Source organism: Vespula pensylvanica, chromosome 10 (assembly GCF_014466175.1).
Source record: "Vespula pensylvanica isolate Volc-1 chromosome 10, ASM1446617v1, whole genome shotgun sequence".
Lineage (NCBI taxonomy): Eukaryota > Metazoa > Arthropoda > Insecta > Hymenoptera > Vespidae > Vespula > Vespula pensylvanica.
Genome location: NC_057694.1, coordinates 226529 through 246528, shown reverse-complemented (window position 1 = coordinate 246528; position 20000 = coordinate 226529). Strand labels below are relative to the sequence as shown.

Sequence of the window (20000 nt, the reverse complement as noted above, 5' to 3'; positions counted from 1 at the left end):
AATTTAATATCAGGATCTACGGTAACTTTAAAAGGTAATTAAAGGGATATTTCCTTCTCTTCTATCACTCCGATAATCCGACATTATTCATTCGCCACTTTTACGTGAACTCTAACTTCTGTAATGTCATTCTGACTATTGACTTTTTTACTTTTTCAATGCATTGTACTCGATAGACTGTTATATGAACATATCACGAGTTACGATCATTTTATCAAAGTCTTTTCCACAAAAATTTACATGGTTTTTAACATCGCGTGTAAAGAGTGAATCGTGTAGATTGTCACGAATCAGTCTTCGCCGAGTAGAAAATATATCGAAAAAAATCGTTAATGCGGTTGAACGATTTGATAAATGATTCCATGTAAATTTGACAAAAGTTACATGCAAACTTGTAAGAAATCACGGTGACTCGGTTTGCATAGTAAACTATTTTTGAAATATATCGTCCATCAGAACGAGAAAAAAGAAAAAAACAAAAAATAAGACAAAAATACATTTACCCAAAATAATCTGTAAGAAATAATATTTAAAAGAAATATCAATTACTAATAATTATTGTTACTGATAACAGAATTTTTCAATGACGTAATTAACACTAGCAGGTAGGTATACGAACGGTTACGGGTTGATCAACCACAGCAGAGTTGCAGTTTCCGTTAGAGCGAAAAGTGGCGAGGCAACATTGAGCGATCAATCTATTAGCACGGCCAAGGTTCGAAAGTTATAGGCTTTGCAATCTTGGTTCACATCGAACGAAGTGCGATTCCCAAGGATACGTGCGATCGTTCAACCAAACGTTCGCTATCGATCACCGTCAGGGTCTCTAAGCGAAACGCTTTCTTGAGTTTGTAAAATGTCTACGATAAGAGTAAAGCAGTATTCAAAAGGGAAAACGTTTCCCTTTCCCTTTCGACTTGTCTCATAAAGCTCGTCGACTTTATTGAGCTGAGCATAAAGAGAGAAGAAAAAAAGAAAGAAAGAAGGAAAGAAAGAAAGAAAGAAAGAAAAGAAGTCATCCAAACTCGAGGCGACGTTGCGTATTAAATCGGCGAGGGAAGGAGAGAGAGAGAGAGAGAGAGAGAGAGAGAGAGAGATGATGAGGGGGAGAGAGAGAGAGAGAGAGAGAGAGAGCGAGAGATTTATGATCTCGCGAACTTTTCCGAACGTTTTCCCGAAGCACGAAGTGAAACGTTTTAATTCGAATCAATTAACGGAGTTCAAATGCATCGTATTCAAAACTGATCCTTTTGACATTCGATCGTTCCTTTTCTTTTTTGTTTGTTTGTTTGTTTGGTTTTGTTTCTGTTTTCTTTTTGTCTTATTTCTTCTTCTTAAAGTCATCGTAAAAACAACAAAGATATCATAGTCATGATTTCTCATCAGTACGTATCACGGAGTTAACGGAGTTGGCAATATGAACGTAACGTTCGCATATGCCTATACTTTCTCAAGTCTTAGGCGAACACGTATGAACGGACGGAACGAAGAAACTCGTCGTCTTTGCCAACCGTTTCTATGATTTATAACGTCATTCAGTCCCTTTAAGGGTGTACCTAAGGCGAACTCGTTGGAACGTTGCGTACGTGATAGACACTTATCTAACTTCTCATCAATCGACCTGAGTAACAATTCCATTCAAGATTCGCAACGATTTCAATTAGGATTCTTCAATTTTTTTCTTCTTTTCCTTCGCGCAATGATTTTGGTAACGCAATCACTTTTTCATTCTCAAAAAACTATAAATAATTTTCCTGTCCATACGATGTTTATAAAAATGGTAGATTTTGTGTTTATCGATTAATAATCGATCGTTAATTCGTGCGAAAACGTTTTGCGAACGGATTGTGCAGATATATCGATCCTTGAAGATAGGAAAGGAAATAAATTCGAAAAGAAAAATCTTTGGAAGGTAGAAAGGGGAAAGGTCTTTTAGTAGATTGGTATAAACGCTTTGAAACAACCTATACGTCGTTGTATCATCCGACGAGTAAGATTTACGTGCCGTTGACTTTACTGAAGAAACTTGGCTTGTATTATGTGGACAGCCAATGGCGTCGTTCTATATCATAATAATGTTGTATTTCCTCCTTCGTTTGAAAAGAAGAAGGAAAATAGAAAAAGAAAAAAGAAAGAAAGAAAAAAGAAAAGAAAAAAGATAACAGAAAGGAAGAAAAAAAAAGAAAACAAAAAGAAAAGAAAAGAAAAGTATAACGTAATGAGGTCAACGATTAACCAACCCATTGTCCGTCTTCGCTGATCGCCTTAATCGATCGTCTGATATAATCGAAAAAACCTATTTGGAACGAACGTCTCGGATTATTTGCGAAAAGATGCGATATACTCTCCTCCTCCTCTTCTTCTTCTTCTTCTTCTTCTTCTTCTTATCTTAACAGGAGACGTAATCGCGCGATGTTATTCCTTAAGGGAAAAGTAGTTCTTTATTTTGAAAGGACGTTTTCAAAACCGGTGAAAATATCAATTTCTCGTATCTCTACTGTTTCCCTTCCTTTTCTCCCTTTACACTGCGTTCTGTTGTTCTCACCATTTTCGCCCTGTCTCCTCGTAATCGGGGTTAGCGCGAACGCGGCTAGAACGTATCGTAAATTTTGTGCAAGCGCACGTCACGAAGGAAAAGAGAGATCTTCTCGTCGCCAAGTCGTCCATTTAAGACGCGGTATCGCGGTATAGGGATGTCGGAGGAAAGGGCGAGAAAAAGGGGGAGGTGGTAGAGGGCAATGGTGGAATAGTGGAGGTGGAGCGGTGGATAAATGAAGGAGGAATTACGAAGAGTGAAAGAAATAGATACAGGATGTTAAAGAGCAAATGTTTTTTTTTTTTTTTTTTTTCATTCCGTTCGCACACGTTTATCCATCCATTTATCTAATATCCATCCATTTGTCCATTCATTTACCTATTTTATCAAATAAAAATCTACATTTACTATGATACCGACTAAGATGCAACCCTACGTTATCGACAATACCGATTCATCATAATATCGACCGAGCAAACCGCGATATAGGGTTTAATATGTTTCGGATCGATAAAAAGAAGATAGCAAAGGCCAACCGGAATTAATGAAACCAACAACGTTTCTTTAGTGACGAGTAATGTAAAAGCGAGGAATTTTCTTTTCTTGTTCTTTTTTCGTTTTTTTTTTTTCGAGAATACAAATTTTCTGTGATTTTTTTGAGCAGTAATCAGTTCAATTGCGTCGCTGTAAAATCTGTGTGATGCGGTAAAAGGGATTTGTTCTTTCGACGGGCACATGTCCAATTCGCAATACTTGTACTTATCGAACTACCCGTTATGATTTTTTTGAAGATTTCTATGTCATGCCGATACGTAAATCATTGGATCTACTCAATAGATTTGTCTAGAGGAGACTATAGACACCTTTAATGACGAAGGGTTTTGTAAAAGTTCGATGAAATTATGATTGTTACGATGATTATAGTAGCAGTATAGAACAACTATGTGTGGTAATAAATTATACAGAGATGCATGTATACAAACTCGTAACATTTTTATATATACATAGAACTATACCAGAAAGTGGTAGATTCGTAATGTCCACGTGATCTGGTCAAGGATATGTTCATTATATGGAAATCTGCGAGTGGCACATCGCTATCGCTTTAAAATTCAATCGATCGCAGTTCAACAAACGTTGTTTTGCAAACGATGCTTAATTTGACCTATTGATTCGATTTATATATGAACGTTTTATTAGAAAAATTGACAAATGTTAGATCGCTATGAAAATTGGAAGATTTTCTTTACGAGAGTAATTTTCTGGAAGAAGTTTAACAGATTTTATTTTCTCTCTCTATCTCCTTTTTATTTATTTTTTTTTTCTTTCCTTTACTTACTGAGAGCGATAAAGACGGAATTAATAAGACATTGACTACAAATTGTATGTACTATTTCATAGTGAAAGAAATGCTGGGAGCTTTTCGTCGATCGTAGCTAGAAATAGAAGAGATCGAAAAAAAAAAAACGCTGAACGGTAGAAGGTCGGAAGATCGAGAATTCGACCTTCCCATGAATTGTTATCGTTGGACGAACGAACGAACGAACGAACGAATGGATGAAGAAATACTGTCAATGTTTCGTCCGAAGGGAAAGAAAAAGCTCGCTTCACAGTTTTCCAAATGAGTTAGCTTGGTAAAAAGCACTGTGGCAACTTAGAGAAAGAGAGATAAAGAAAGGAGAAGTATAGAGATAATGGCTTAGCTTCGGTCTATTTCACGAATTTTTATCGTTCCGACGAACGAACGAACGTACGAAGAGAATTGAAAAAATGGACGTTCGGTCTGATATCTCAATTTGCAAGATTTCATTGGATTTTTTCTTTTCTTGTTTTTTTTCTATTTTTCTTATTTTTCATGGACATTTTTTTAAGTATTTCTACATTTTAGAATCATCGAGTTGTTTCGGCCTCGGGCCAATTCGCGAACGAAAGTACGCGAATAAATAACATTGTTAAGAGTAAAATTTTATTATCATATCTATGCGATACGATCTAAAATCTTATAGAGAGGAAATAGATCTCTATTACTTAAAATACATTTAAAAAAGAAATAGAATTCTCTACTGCTTAAAATGCATTTAGAGAAAAATATAGATAGAAAAAAAGAAATAAAGATATTTTCATCAGAATGGTTTTGGAAATACATATCACGAAATATAAGTTGGAAAATTGTGATTTTTCGTTCTTTTTCGTTTCTTTTCTCTTCATCAGTAGTTTCGTATTCTTTTTGAGAAATTCGCAATTCTAAACGATCTGATCTTACTTTTCTTATTTCAAGAATAATCTTATCATACAATTTCCTTTTCCATTGTTCGGGATAATCTTTTCCCGCCGTTTATTCCACTTTGTATTATGATGTTCGTTTTCGTTTTATCAAAATCTTCATATATTAATATTTTCAATAAAGAAGATTTTTACATCGATAAAAAAGTATTCTACATCGATTCAGTTAGAAAAGTTTCTTTTACGGATAAAGTAATATTAAGGAATAATTCGTAACGTTTCTGTTACTATCTACCTAAATCGTTACAAAAATCCTTTATTTGATTTAATCTAATTGTTATTTTTCTTCAATCAAATTAACATCTGAATTAAGGATTAGATTTCGACGTTAGAATCAAATCGAGACTGGTAAAAAGTACTGATTGAGTTGTCGCATATCGCGATATCGCATTCTTACCAATTTTGTAGAACTTCGTATGATAAAGACATAATCCTTACTCACGCTTTTGATTTTTCACATGTCAGGATTAACAATGGCTGCGCGCGTTGCTTTTAATGATAAGTGTATTAAAATCAAAGTGAAGGAAGCAGAAAAACATGATCTATGATCAACACTTGTATGATGTTAACGTCATAGATGCTAATTGATACTGCTTCGCTCGAGTCGATCGAATAACCGTGAACTTTTAAATCGCTCTACCTTGTCCTTGTGTTTACGCTCGAAGAATGAAAAATACTCTTGTCCTGAATGAGCCAATCGAAGCTTTTCAATTATATCTAAATTTTTCGATTGTTACTAACGAATTACATATTTTATACGTTGCATACAATAATTACTAGATGAAAGTACAGAATATAAAGTAATTAAACTCTGTGATTTAATAATAAATTCCTTCTTAATTTGCATATTCTTTTTCTTTATGAGATCTATTTATATTTTTAGTATAATAAATTATGTTCTTCGATCAATATAATAAATCAGTATAATAAATTTCGTCTTGGATTAAAATTTTCAAACTAACTGTTCGCGCACATTTGATATATATATATATATATATATATATATATATATATATACATATATACATACATACATACATACATACACATTTATGATATAAAATAATATAATATAAGAACAATCGAATTTATATTGTATTAATTCCATAAGAAATTTCATTAAAATAATTTTCATAAATAATCAATCGAAGACAATATCATTTGTTCTTTTTTATTTTTAATTTTATTCCAAAATTTCTAATTTTATTCTATCTTCCAACTCTCTCTTCTATTAATACCAAAAATCCAGGTATACCAAATATTCTGTATTTGTAATGTGAATGTAAGATGGATCGAAGAAAAAAAATATATACAAAGAAACGAGGGTTCGAAAAGGTGAAATAAAAAGGAGGGATGTTATATCGTGCAAGCTAAGGTCTCATCGATAAATCCGTTTAAAGTTATTACAGGTTACTCGTTGAAGAAAGACAGCGAATTTTCCTAACTCTTTCACACAGACTACACGCTCGAGGAAGGGTATATATACGTTCGAGATTCGCAAGAGGGTGTACAAATCCAATTAGAGGGCGATACGTTGACTGACGCGTGTTCAAGACAAGGTAGTACATTGATATGAACGCACAGAGACGACGTATCTCTTCATATTCAGTTTCTCAGCCCAAAGACGTAGTTCATAGGGCCGAGACGATTGACCGTAATACGCTCGGTCAAATAAGAGGGTCAGATATACCCGGTTGGTAACCCTGATCGAGATCTATCGCCACGTGGTCGCCACGTACACTCGCGACGTGTGGCATGAATCGCGTAAAATAAAGCACGTGCACGAGTCTAACAATAAGATTAGTTAAGATAGCGTTGATAATTTTTACATTCAAATTCATTTTTTATACTGTGTTTACGAATCATCGAGATTTATACAACCATAAGTATATCGAATTTAATAGAAATTTGAGATTATCGTCGTAGTAAAAATCAATAGAACGTATAATTAATTAAATAAAAAAAACAACTTATTTGACATTATTCATTCTTTTGTTCATTTCGATAGACAGATTTGATATCGCTCCTAATCGGGTGTATTCTACTCACAGATTATATTTATAAATGTCAAATCGTTATTGTCAATTATCAATGTGTCTAATTTTTGCTTTTTATCGATGTGTCTGAGTTTATAGAACAGACAGGCGTGAGTCGAAATGTCAAAGAGATTGAAGTTACGGATTTTTCTAACGAGAATAAACATTCAATGATATCCTTTGATTATTATAAAAAAGGATTATAGTTTACCACTTAGGGATTCGATAACGTAAATACACAAAAGCGATTTGTTCTAAAGAAGAAAATAGGATTTGTTCGAAAAAGGAAATAGTTTTTCAGTCAGCTAAGTGTCTCATCGCGAGACAAGGATTACGTTTTCTATCCGTATAAGAAGCCGAAAAAAAAAAGAAAAAAAAAAAGAACAGAATCGTTGGGATTCTCGGATAGTACGAGACACGAGAATAGGATTGGAGATAGAGAGAGGGAAAAAGAATAGGCAGAGTGAGTCGCATCGCGGTGACGTGCTAGTTCGGTGCGCAACGTACATAAATGGCCGCGACAAGTCGTGATGCGATCTGTGGATCTTTGAGATGGTTTCTTCGAAGGAAAAGAGAGAGAGACAGACAGAGAGAGAAGGAGGGAGAGAGAGGAAGAGAAAGAAAGAGAAAGACAGAGAAAGACAGAAAGAGAGAGAGAGAAAGACAGAGAAAGGCAAAGAGAGAAAGAGAGAGAGAGAGAGAGAGAGAATAAAGAGAAAGAAGGAAGGAAGGAAGAGAGATTTGCTGAGGAGAGAGTAACGCAACGAGAGAGAGAGAGAGAGAGAGAGAGAGAGAGAGAGAGAGAGAGAGAGAAGGAGAATAAAATAGTTGTAACGTTGTACGGTATGGTAGAGTATACGTGTACGCGCGTAGCGAGATACGTAAGGGATGAGGAGGATGAGGCTGAGGATAACGGAGGAGTCGGGGTGGCGGCAGCGATACTTGGATAGGAGAAAGAGAGATAACGAGAAAGAGGGAAACGAGGAGAAAGAGAGAGAGAGAGAGAGAGAGAGAGAGAATGGGTACGACGCGCTTCGGAATGGGAGAGTCAAGAGGGAATAAAGGGGGTGTAGGAGATGTACCAAGAGCGGCGCCCAGCTGGAGCCACGTGCATCGATCTGACTACAGGCGCCAGCCGTCCTATCCGTCGGCTCGTTCGTCCATGAGTTCGACCCTGCCCCACTCCAAGCCCATCTCGAACCGTTCCACCCCCATCTCGAACCACCGCCGTCAGCCTCCCAGTCCCGTTGATGCCCGGAACGAGCGAGCGAGACAGAGAGGGAGGGAAGAAGAGAGAGGAAGAAAGGGAGAGAGATAGAGAAAGAGAGAGACAGACAGATAGACAGACAGAGACAGATAAAAGAGTAGGAGAGAGAAAGAGAGGGAAGCAGCGAGGGGAGAGCCTCCCTTCTTGCCACCGCCTAGAAGGTCGAGTCTTAACCCCTGCGCGCCGTGTCTGACCGGCTTGTCCCTGGGATTCCCTCAGGTTGAACGAACTCGATCCTCCTATCGCCACTCGCGGTATGCATCGATTTCGGCAGAAGGAGACGAATCCTCCAAAGCGTTAACTCTCCAATTCGTCGACCATTCTCGCCCAATATCAAAAGGGAAAAGACCTTTCGTCCTTCCTCTCTCTCTCTCTCTCTCTCTCTCTCTCTCTCTTTCTCTCTCTTTCTCTCTCTCTACCTTTCTTTTTCACTCTTTCTTTTTTCTTTTAGTATCTACGCGTCGCCATCTGATAGAACGTATTTTTGTCCTATGTGAAACTGAATTTGCCAACTAAAGTACGTCTCGATCTTTTTATTTCTGTCTTTCTCTCTCTCTTTTTTTTTTTTTTTGGTAAAATGCTTGTATTACTTTTGCGAAAGAGAGAGAGAGGTAGATAAAGAGAGACAATTCGCTACCTGAGCAACTACCTAATACCTTATTCCCCAACAACATTACTCATTGATCATCTTTTTGTTCGGCAACATCGTAACAATTGAATGCGAGCGTTACGCAATGAGGGGTTGATTTTTAATCAGGCAAAGAGAGTAGATCGTAACATAACTTGTTCGTGCTCTCTTATTGGATCTTTTTTTATATCGAACTCTATAAGATCTATTTTATTTTCTGTCCTCTAATAAGAAAACGAAAAAAAAAAATAAAACTGGCTTTTCTCTTGACGAGCTACGTTGATAACATTTGACAATATATTCTATCATTTCGTTAAAAATATTACTATCGAGTTGAAAGTGAATTTCTACTCTAATAGAGTGTTCGCAAACTCACGGAGGGTTCTTTATCCTCGAAAAGAGATACTTCAATCCGCTTAGTATTAAACAATTTATTTGTAATTATCTTCTTTGGGATTACTTCCTTCCTAGAAGAGTATACGTGATCGATCTGCTAAAGGTTTCTTGAGTATCCAGAGTGAAGGAGTTCGATCCTGCCCCCCGCTTGAAACTGTCTCCAACTAGTTCATCTCGTCCTGGTTCGTCAGCCTCGATGTCGTGACCTTCTAAGACTTTTCAATACTTAACATCCATGCACGTGGATCAGCAGGATCCTTTAAGATTCGAGATTATAAGAGAATAAAATTTATAAATTTATTCCAAATTAAATTCAAAAATCGAATTCGTGAATCATAATTGCTTTTCCAAATGTTTCTTGATTTTTTACGATGTAATAAGAAATATTTTATTATCCCGAGAATTTATTGACATTGAAACCATATTTTTACTCAAAACTGACAAACTTAAACTTTACTATCCACAATATAATCCTACGTTATCATTATCATTATCATTATCATCATTATCATGCCAATTTGGAACAAATATCATCCTATTAATAATTTTCTCTCTTATAAATATAATTGATCAATCTGTAGAATTTATCGTTTGAAATTATATATAATCAAACCTCTTTATTACTTTATATCCTTTAGTGATATCGTAGTTTCCAACTGTGTTTATTCCGCATGTAAAAAAGCGAGCAAACGGAGACACCAAGACGTCCTTTATTTCGTAATCCTTCACGCGAGATGACCTTGAGTACTCTATTATCGTTAAAAGCATTTAGTTGGAAGAGACTAAGGGACAGAGGAATATGAACGGGATTTTAAATTTATCCATCGCCGTTAACCAAAACAGTTCACAAGCAACGTAAGTAGTTACGTACACCGACATATCGCTTGTAATGCATTTGGAAGATTAGAATTAAGATTCTTGTGAATGTCATCGTTGTCACTAGGATACGATGGAATTCTAAGTGATTAGTTTCTATGCTTTTCAAATGTTTTCTAAGTCATAGATCATCGACGATTTTCTCGAGATACAAAAGTTTATAGCATCGAGTAAATAACTAATGAAATTTATGTTGTAGATGGACTGTACCTTGGTGGATTAGAAAAACCTTTTTATTGTCGATATAACCTCAAGCAAGAATACGATACGTAACTATATCGATGTTTATTCGTCGTTTATTTTCTTTTACGTCAAGGAAAAAGAAGAAAAAAAATAAAAAAAGGAAAAAAAATATATGAAAAAGAACCTTTAACGTTCGTTCGCTAAATGTCTAGGATTAATTCGCGATTGAGGAAGATGCGATAATGGAAACTCACAAGAAAGTAACGGCGTTCTTTCGATGTTAAAACGGAGAACGGTCGGAAGGAGTTCTCGAGAGCCAATTCTTACATCGGTAAGAAACGAACGGGATTGCTAGTGGTGGTGGCAATGGTTTGGTTGGAGAAAAGAGGAGAGAGAGAGAGAGAGAGAGAGAGAGAGAGAAAGAGAGAAAGATAGAAAAGGATTTCTGTTCACTACGAGTCGCGAGTTATGAGCCACAGGCGCTCGAGTTTTCATAAAGAATCGCGTTGGGGAGAGTCATCGCCAAGTCCTTTTAAAAGAGAACAGTCGTCGAAGACGCATAATGGCCGGCCTCCACGACAGGAATCTCTCTCTGTTTCTCTCTCTCTCTCTCTCTCTCTCTCTCTCTCTCTCTCTCTCTCTATCTCTCTCTGTCTACCTATTTATCTATATATCTATCTCTTTTTTTCATTCTTTCTCCTGCAAACGACGGATGCTTGTAAGGGAATAATGCTATTTATGTCCCCGATTTTCAAAATCCTTTTTACAGTGATTTCGTTAATAGGAACGAAATAATTTTAACGATTCTACCGTAGAAAAAAAAAGAAACAAAAAGGAATTTTTCAAATACAATGAAATTTCTCTTTCGAAGATCGATCGAATTACAAAAGTCATGTCTTTTCCATTTCCTTGAATTTCAATAAATAAATTTAAAGAAAATCTCAAAGTAAACATAAGCTCTTGCGTCCTCTTCCCCTCCTTCCCAGTAGCACTTATTTGTTAAAAAGTTGACAATTCTTTTTTGTTTGAGAGTCTAATCGTATAATAGCATATATTCATTCAAATGCTATGAAGAAAGTAAATTTTATATAGTTATATTTATATTCTTTATATAGGTGTCTTTTTCTTTGTAGTAACTATTTCGCCATGATGATTTGTTGTTTCCTGCGAAAATGGAAAATATTACATTATTTATAGGATGACCCAATAGATACGTGTATACGTGTATAGTCCATAAAAGCCTTTTATGAATGGATCGTGTAAGCGTCATAGTAACGTAGCATAGAAGCTATACTCGTAAGACGATCGTTATCGTCGGAGTCACACCGCGAAAAAACGATGCGCCTAAAGGCATCGATCGTGGCGAAATCGCGACATAATCGTCTTCCAGATATATATACGTAGAATATGCACCCAAAAATATTCTTACGTTCCTTGAGATGGACTAAAAATATTTCTTTTTTTTTCGGCAACGAACTAAGTATCTCGCAAATCATAAAAACTACCTTGAAATAATTAAATTAGCTACGTAGCAGTTCTCGTAAATATAAACTAAGCAGAAACAAATCGAAAGCACAAAAAATGATATAATTTATTTATATCATTTATAAAATACAGTATTGCATTCTGTCGCAAAGAAAGAAAAAGAGAGAACAGAAAGAGAGAGAGAGAGAGAGAGAGAGAGAGAGAGAGAGAAAAAGTCCATTTTTGTTCACGGAGAAGGTATAATCGCAAGGACTCAAATGCGAATTTTTTTTGTCTTCTGTTCTCTCTCTCTCTCTCTCTCTCTCTCTCTCTCTCCCCCTCTTTCACTCTCTCTCTCTCTCTCTCTCTCTCTGTCTCTCTCTACTACTACTATTTCTCTCTTTCTCTCTCTCTTTTCCACGTGCAAACATACTTGCAAGGCTAGAAGCAAAGAACTGCTGACCTGAAGGATCAATCATAAGTTTTGTTAAGGGTAGAAGAGGTGGCTTGCCTTGTGTAATCTATCAAGCCACCCTTCGATCTGCCCTATCTGCTGTGTTCTCTATCTATCTATCTATCTATCTATCTCTATCTATGTATCTATCTATCTGTCTATCTATCTATCTATCTATCTCTATCCATCTATCTGTTTCTCTATCTCTTTCTCTTACGCATACGTAGACGCAAACAATTAAATTTTATAACATGCATTGTCGTAGAAAATTCGACAAAATTACTCGGTTACAGAGTGTGCACTTAACGATTATTATGAATTATTGCTTGGGACGATATCATTCGGCGTATAAGCGACATCGTAATGACTAACTGAAAAAGGGAAAAGAACGCAAGTTATAAGAAAATTGCCACATTATGCAGAGCTAACAGACCATCGTATACATGCCAGTGAGAAAAGCATAATCGATAAAATGAACAATCTCTATGCATTAATGAAGTTTTAACGCGCGACGAGGACAAGGAAATTTTCTGGTCATTCGTGTAACACAAAAAGAACGAGAACTTCATTCGGTATTTCATTTCCCAAAGTTACGAATCGCTCTTGTAAAACTCCATTTCCAATTCCTCATAGCACTTCCCTCTCCCCTTCCAGTCCCTCTCCTTCTCACCCTTCTTCTCGCCATTATAGTCAGCATTGGCGACGTTTACGGCAACTGTGCGTACCCATGGCTACTTCATTAAATGGACAAACTAGAATACTGAAGTGACGCTAGAGACGAGATAATTAAAAATTTAATCGTCTTTCCGCGATCCGTTGGCGGTTGTTTCTTTTTTCTCTGTCTCCGTCTCCGTCTCTGTCTGCTGCCCGTTCGTCTGTCTGTCCCTCCCCATCCGTCTCTTCATCTCTCTCTCTCTCTCTCTCTCTCTGTTTCTTTCTCTTTATCTTTATTTCGTTCTCTTTCTATCGTCATATCTATCTTTCTCGCAAGATATTCAATCTTCGACGTTAATTAGCTTGAATTTGATATTAATCGATCCTCTCACTCTAGTATCTCATGCTTATAGGCTTGTCGTTTATGTGGAACTTTCTATTCAAGAGTAACGAGAATCGTTTAATCTCGATATTGATAAATGTCGTTCTCTTTCGCGATGCAAAGCGAAACGATACGTACTCGATATATCGAATCGTCATCTCAATAATTCATAGGACGATTTGACCGAAACTATTTATTGAAACTATCAAAGAAAATTATGAGAAGGAAAAAGTATTTATAAGAATGATTTTCAACGATATTGATGTTGCTTTTTGTAAGAATAATTATGATGTTCATATATTGAAATGTATTTCATTTGTCACGGTGATTATGTGACTTAATGATATTTGATAAAAGTTCGTTATATGAATTGTAACGATGCATATCGTTTTTGTATAAAAATTGTAAAAGAACAAATGTCGATTGAAACAATACTTTTCTTATTTCGCAAAATTCGACAAAATCAAAATTTAACAAACATTATTTCTTTTCTCTATTCTTTCGAAGTTTTCTATTTCAATGTAATAAAAAATTAATAAAAATATAAACATCAGAAAATAAACAAAATATATCGTTTAATAAAATTCAATATTATAAAAATCGAGGATGAGGAGTTGGACGGGTTAGCTTTACGCACCAACTCAACTAATTAATCGAGGCAAATGATTCTTGGCAGGACGAGATGGTGAACGCTGTTTGGTTGTACAAGCCAGCGTACTAGCATGCGGAGAAGACTAGCTGGTCGTCTGTCTCCAGGCGCGACTGATAATACACTTCTCTTGCGCAATTCGCTGTCAGGAGTAATGGTTTCCTCTTGAACATGAAAAACTCGAGGCACAATAAACCGCCAAAATTATGACTGCAGGCTTACGGCGTCGGCATCGGCATCGTTCGGCAATGCCGTTGGAATGGGCGCCATCGTCGTCGACGTCGTTGTCGTTGTCGGGAGAAGTAGACGAAGAGAAAGAGAGAGAAAGAGAGAAAGAGAGAGAGAGAGAGAGAGAGAGAGAAAGAAAGAAAGAGAGAGAGAGAGATGCTAGTCTAAAAGAGGGAACGACATGGAGAAAAGAAGACGAGAAAAGCAAATGGACAAGCATAACTATCGTGAGAGATCGAGATATATCCCAGACTCAAATTACGGACTCCGGCGACTTACTAAATTTGTGATTTCGATATGCGATACGATATAGTGGTCAAGGTAACGCGTCCTGTCGTCCGTCCTTTTACAATGCGACCGATTCGAGATTTATCACTGGCGATATTACCCAGACAAACTTTTTCTCTTTCTTTCTCTCTTCCTCTCTTTTGTTCTTTCTTCTTCTTCAATTTTCCAATCCTCTTTTTGAGATTAATATCGTCTTTAATTTGATCATCACGTCGGGTCGACTAAAAACAAATCCGTTGTAAATTTAATGAGCTTGTATCGCGCGTTCTTGCGTGCATATACGTATGAATGAATTAAATAACACGAACGAGTAAACGTTCTTTTCTTCTTCTTACTATTATTATTATAACAAACTTTGGAATCGGCGTTGAATTTAGCTCGAATTCTTTCCCGAATCGATACTATTTTTCATATTTCTTTTCTAATTCAGATCTGGTTGTTAGTGGTTTTTTTTTTTATCAATCTTAAAACATTCTCCATTTCGTTTGAAATGAAATAAGAAATTACGTGTGATCGATAGATCCGATCGATATTTTTGCCAACTTTTTTGAAAAAACAGATATATAAGAATTTATTTATTATGCTAGTTGAAATAAATTATGATGATTAGACGACTTTATTGATGAACTCCACAATTTTGTATTCAATTAATGATTATTGCTATTATTAATTATTATTTATTATCTATAACTAATTTATCTATTTTCTTATATTTTCATTAATTTTCGTCACTCGTCTCTCGTGCTTTCAAATTTTAATTAATTTCTACGTAATTATTAAACGAACATTCGCAAACAAAAATAAAAGAAAAGAAACATATAGGGGCAAAAATAATCTCCAACTCTATTTCAGTACTAATAATCTTCAGTACTATTATCTGATACCGCAATTGATAAAAGATATATTCGTATTCTCTTTTTCTCTTTTTATCTCTTCGTCGTAACGTTATAAAAATCATCTCCTCAGGCAACGTAACAACACCCTCTAGGATAGTTAACCGAAGACGCATAAATTCTTACGATATCTTATAGTTCGAGAGCTTGCAAATGGCCGAGAATAACGCAGACATTGTTTTTGCACGACTTTCAAATCTCTTACACTTAACGAATTGACAAGGAACGACGGAAAATGCGCTTGATGTGTTTTCTCTCTTTCTCTCTCTCTCTCTCTCTCTCTCTCTCTATTTCTCACTTTTTTCTCTCTCTCTCTCTTTCTCTTTCTTGCTCTCTTTGGCACGTGTGCGCGCGCGCTCAACCTGCACGCGAGCTCGCGATGTTGGTTATGGTAGTTTGTATCGATTGTAAGTACCGTTGGCTCGTCGTAACCGTTGGTGGTCGAGTGTCTCGTCAGGTAACTTTTTAAATACCGTTTATTCACTCTAGCTCGGTGCTTTACCGGCAGAGGTCCTATGATATATCAACGCCAACGTGCTCCTTCCTCGTCTTTACTCTCGCTTATTCAATCTTTCTTTTTCCTTCTCTCTCTCTCTCTCTCTCTCTCTCTCTCTCTCTCTCTCTCTCTCTCTCCATCTCTCCCATCTCTTTCTCTTTGATAATGAAATTAACTTATCCATTCTTTCATGCTTTTTTCTCTCTCTTTCTCTCACACTATTGCTTCTTCTCCCCTTTTTTCTTCCTACTCCCTCTTTCTCTCGTCTCTTTCTCTTCTGTCTCTCTCTCTCTCTCTCTCTCTCTTCTCTCTCTCTCTCTCTCTTTCTCTCTCTCTAATCCGTTCGATACCCTGTATAACGCGGAGTCTCTCTAGAAAGAATGCATACATCGCGGTGTTCCTCGTTAATCGAATAACATCGGGCAACGTGAACGTATCAAGCCGTCGATAGATGTTGATCCGGATTATTAAATGTATTATGGTAATGTGATAAGAGACGAATGGACAAGGAAATAAACGATAGCGATCGATAATAAATATGTAATATAATTTTTCATTATCATTGAGGTCTGAACGAACGATGGGAACCATTTGTAGGATTGCTAAATAATTATTTTTTATATACATGTATCTATCCTTCTCTCACATGTGATCGAGTCATGTATCTACTCTTTTCCCTTTTATGATTCAGTGATAGTAATCGTGTCTCTTAGAGAGAGAGAAAATCCCGTAAAATCGTTTAGCATTTCCTTTTTCCGACGAGTTATGGCGTCGTGTAATAACATCAATTAAAACATCGTTATTAATGACACGCATCAGGCCTGTTGATGTAATTCGCGTTTCTCTTATGCGTGCAATTGGTGCACATTGTTTAAAGGGAAGGACGATTATAAGGGTATTCTTATGGCACACGACTAGCATTTTCATGTTTCTTCATCTGCATTATCTTTCATTTTTTCCTTTATTTTTCTTTCACCTTCCTCTTTCTTTCTTTCTTTTCTTGTCTCATGAATGACGAAATGACATATTCGACGATTGAATTAAAAAAATGTCAATGACGTTATGAGATGACGTCGATATATAAAATAAGATGTATTAGCTTTTAACCATTAATTTTATTACGTTTTACGTAAAATGTCCAAAACAATTCAAAGTATCTTAGCGACGAATGAAGTATAACGATACATTTCGAAATGTTAACAATTATTAATTTTACGTTGTATGAGAATACAATTAGTAGTACAGTAAAAACTGAAGAAATGGTAATGAAATTTATTAATCGTTATTATTAGATCCGTTTAATATTGTTGTTTTACAATTTCAAAGCCATTGCTCCAATAATAATAATTAAGCACAAGCATAAGAATATCGCATAAAGACTAATTCAATTACAATCAGGACGACGTTAACGATTTGTGAAATCCACGTTTCATTAAATTTCTTTCGTGTTCTTGATTTTCGGTAAAGAAAGAGAGAGAAAAAGAAAGAAATAGAGAGAGAGAGAGAGAGAGAGAGAGAGAGAGAGAGAGAGAGAGAGAGAGAGAGAGAGTGAGAGAGAGAGAGAGAGAGAGAGAAGTAAAAAGAAATAGAGTACGATCGAGAAAGATAGAGAAAGATACAGAGAGAGATAGTAAAAATGTTTGAAAATGTAAAAATCCTCGATCGTTTCACTTAGGTTGCTCGAGTTAAGGATATAAAAGAGGTTTATCGGTGTTACATAGAAATGTTTGATTTAAATCGCGCGTCACGATAGGTGAAATATAATAAAAGCTCCGAGAGAAGGACGATTCTTACCAACGCGATTTATGGATACGGAATAAGAGAAAAATCAATAATCGACGCGACGGCTCTCCGTACACATATATGTATACATATCTAGATGCGAGCCAGCCGAACGATTTGCTAATGCCGCTGAAGGGTCTGTCGCCATCGAGTGAATTGGAACTTTCATTTTTCGAAGGACGAAAACTTTTACGGTAAGAAACGATCACAATCGACCGAGACCAATCGTCCTTTTTTTTATCCACCCGAAAACTTAGCTCGGAATACATCTCGTATTTTTTCTCTCTTTTTTCTCTCTTCCTCCAGTCTCAATTTATATTGGACTAAGAGGAGATAAAGATAAAGATAAAGAAAGAGAAGCAGACAGAGAGAGAGAGAGAGAGAGAGAGAGAGAGAGAGAGAGAGAGAGAGAGAGAGAGAGAAGAAAAGAAAAAACAAGATAGAATAAATTATTTTATTACTCTTCGGGTTCCGTTTCTATCTTCATACATGAAGAAGAGTGGTTCGGAAGAATCAAAAAGGAAGAAATTAATTTCATGAGAAATTTAAGAAGAGTCTTGAAACAATCGATTGTTATTGAGATCGACATTTTTCTTTGCTCTCTTATTATCGAGGGGAAGACTTAAAAAAATCATCTCTAAAGGGAAATCCTATTTCCTTCTCTCTATCTCTCTCTCTCTCTCTCTCTCTCTCTCTCTCTCTCTCTCTCTCTCTCTCTCCCTCTTTGAACAAAGTATAAAAGCGGAGAGGAGGAGTAGCTTTGAAGTTTCGTAATTAAAGGACAAAGGCGATGGTGGGAATACATTATCAGGAGTCGTCGTTGGCCCAATATCGCCACGTACCACTATCATAGGCGTAACAAAGAGGAAATAAACTATTGAACGATCGAACGTCAATATTATCGAGCTGGTCGGCATTCTGGAAGACAGGGAGAGAAGGACGAGGAGGAGGGGGAGGAAGAACAGAAGAAAAAGGAAAAGGAGAACACTGAGCGTGTAATAAATGAATAACAATGTAAAATCTTAATGATTGTTGAACGAAACGCTCCCTCGAATCGTGTTTCCTTTCTTCCTACCATCCAATGTGACATTTCGAACGGTGTTTGAACCAAGTCGGACGTAATAGAAAACTCGATGACCGGCTCGCTTTCCCAAGCGAGAGTTCGTGGAATTTTCGTCTTTTCCACGTGTATGTGTGCGCGTGTGCATATATATATAAATATATATATATTTAAAAAAGAAAAAAACGCGGTTATATGGAACGAAAAGTTTTTTCCCGGGCACCTCCTTTCAGTGTTCCTCTTCCAACCACCTCTGAACCCACGCAACCCTCTACACACCCCCTTCCCCGCCCACGACTAACGGCCGATGCACGTCGACGTTGGCGAAGCGAAGCCGGCTCGTAGTTTCTTTAGTTTCTTCAAAAAGAATGACGTGTTCCGTTGTTCCCCGTGTGTTCTATAGTGAGAGGCCGACATTAACGTTAAAGTAACACACACGTAAACGCATCGATGATGTACCAAGAGAAGGGGAATCCACGGGGCCAACGACCACAAATTCGTCTCATATTAAATCACGCTTAACTCTTCTTTTCCCTGACACCTGTGAGTTATTTCACGGGAACGCTTTTCATCAAAGTCGCAATTCGATCGAAAGGAAATATCAAACGTAACGTTTGTCGATGTTAATGGTGTTTATTTCGTTATGCATATCGAATTATCTAATATTATATAAATGTCTATAATTATATAAAGTAATAGGTTATTAAAAATAAGAAACATTAAAATTCTATCGATATAAATTATATGTACGTAATCGAACGAATATACGCATTATATCATCGTAAAAATATTTCGAGGTAGGATAATGAATTTAATGATTTGATTTGATCAAAGAGAAGGAAAAACGATCCTAAAAGTTTTAGAATTGCCTTTCAGATTTTTAGCGGATGACGATGAAGAGGTGATCAAATGAAAGCATGGAAGTGTTTCGATTTAAGGAGGAGGCACGGAAAAGAGAAAAAAAAAGATGAAACACGAATGGCTGATTAATTTGAGCGCGTAACGCTCAACTCGGCGCCAGCGCGAAAAGATAACACCAGGCCGTAGTGGCCCGCCACCGTCCCGGCACTATTGGCACAAGTAACATTAACGTCTCTACCTTGGGGTTCTATTACCCTTATTGTTATACTTAGAGTTAGCGAACTATAGACTGCCGCCGCGACATCGACGACCGCGGGCCACGTGGCTCCAAGCGTGTGGCCACGCATGTATTCGAGCAACTCCGACAGTCGCTACTTGCCTCTCCAAATAGAGAGGTGTCGACGTTTAATCTGATTCCGATTATTATCGAATATCTTTTATTTTCTTCCTTCGAAAGATCTCTTTGATTTCAATACATCTAATAATAAGAAGCTTTTTAAATTAATCGTATCTTTGGACGATTCGGAGAAAAAAGAGAAAGAGATAGATAGATAGATAGATAGACAGACAGATAGAGAGAGAGA

The 20000-nt window shown here is 36.6% G+C and overlaps 1 protein-coding gene across 1 annotated transcript in view; it reads right to left on the bottom strand.

Annotated features, from left to right (window-relative positions):
* Positions 1–20000, bottom strand: part of LOC122632473 (inhibin beta chain) — a 35485-nt gene that overhangs the window by 13347 nt on the left and 2138 nt on the right. The gene's annotated exons all lie outside the window — the stretch shown is intronic.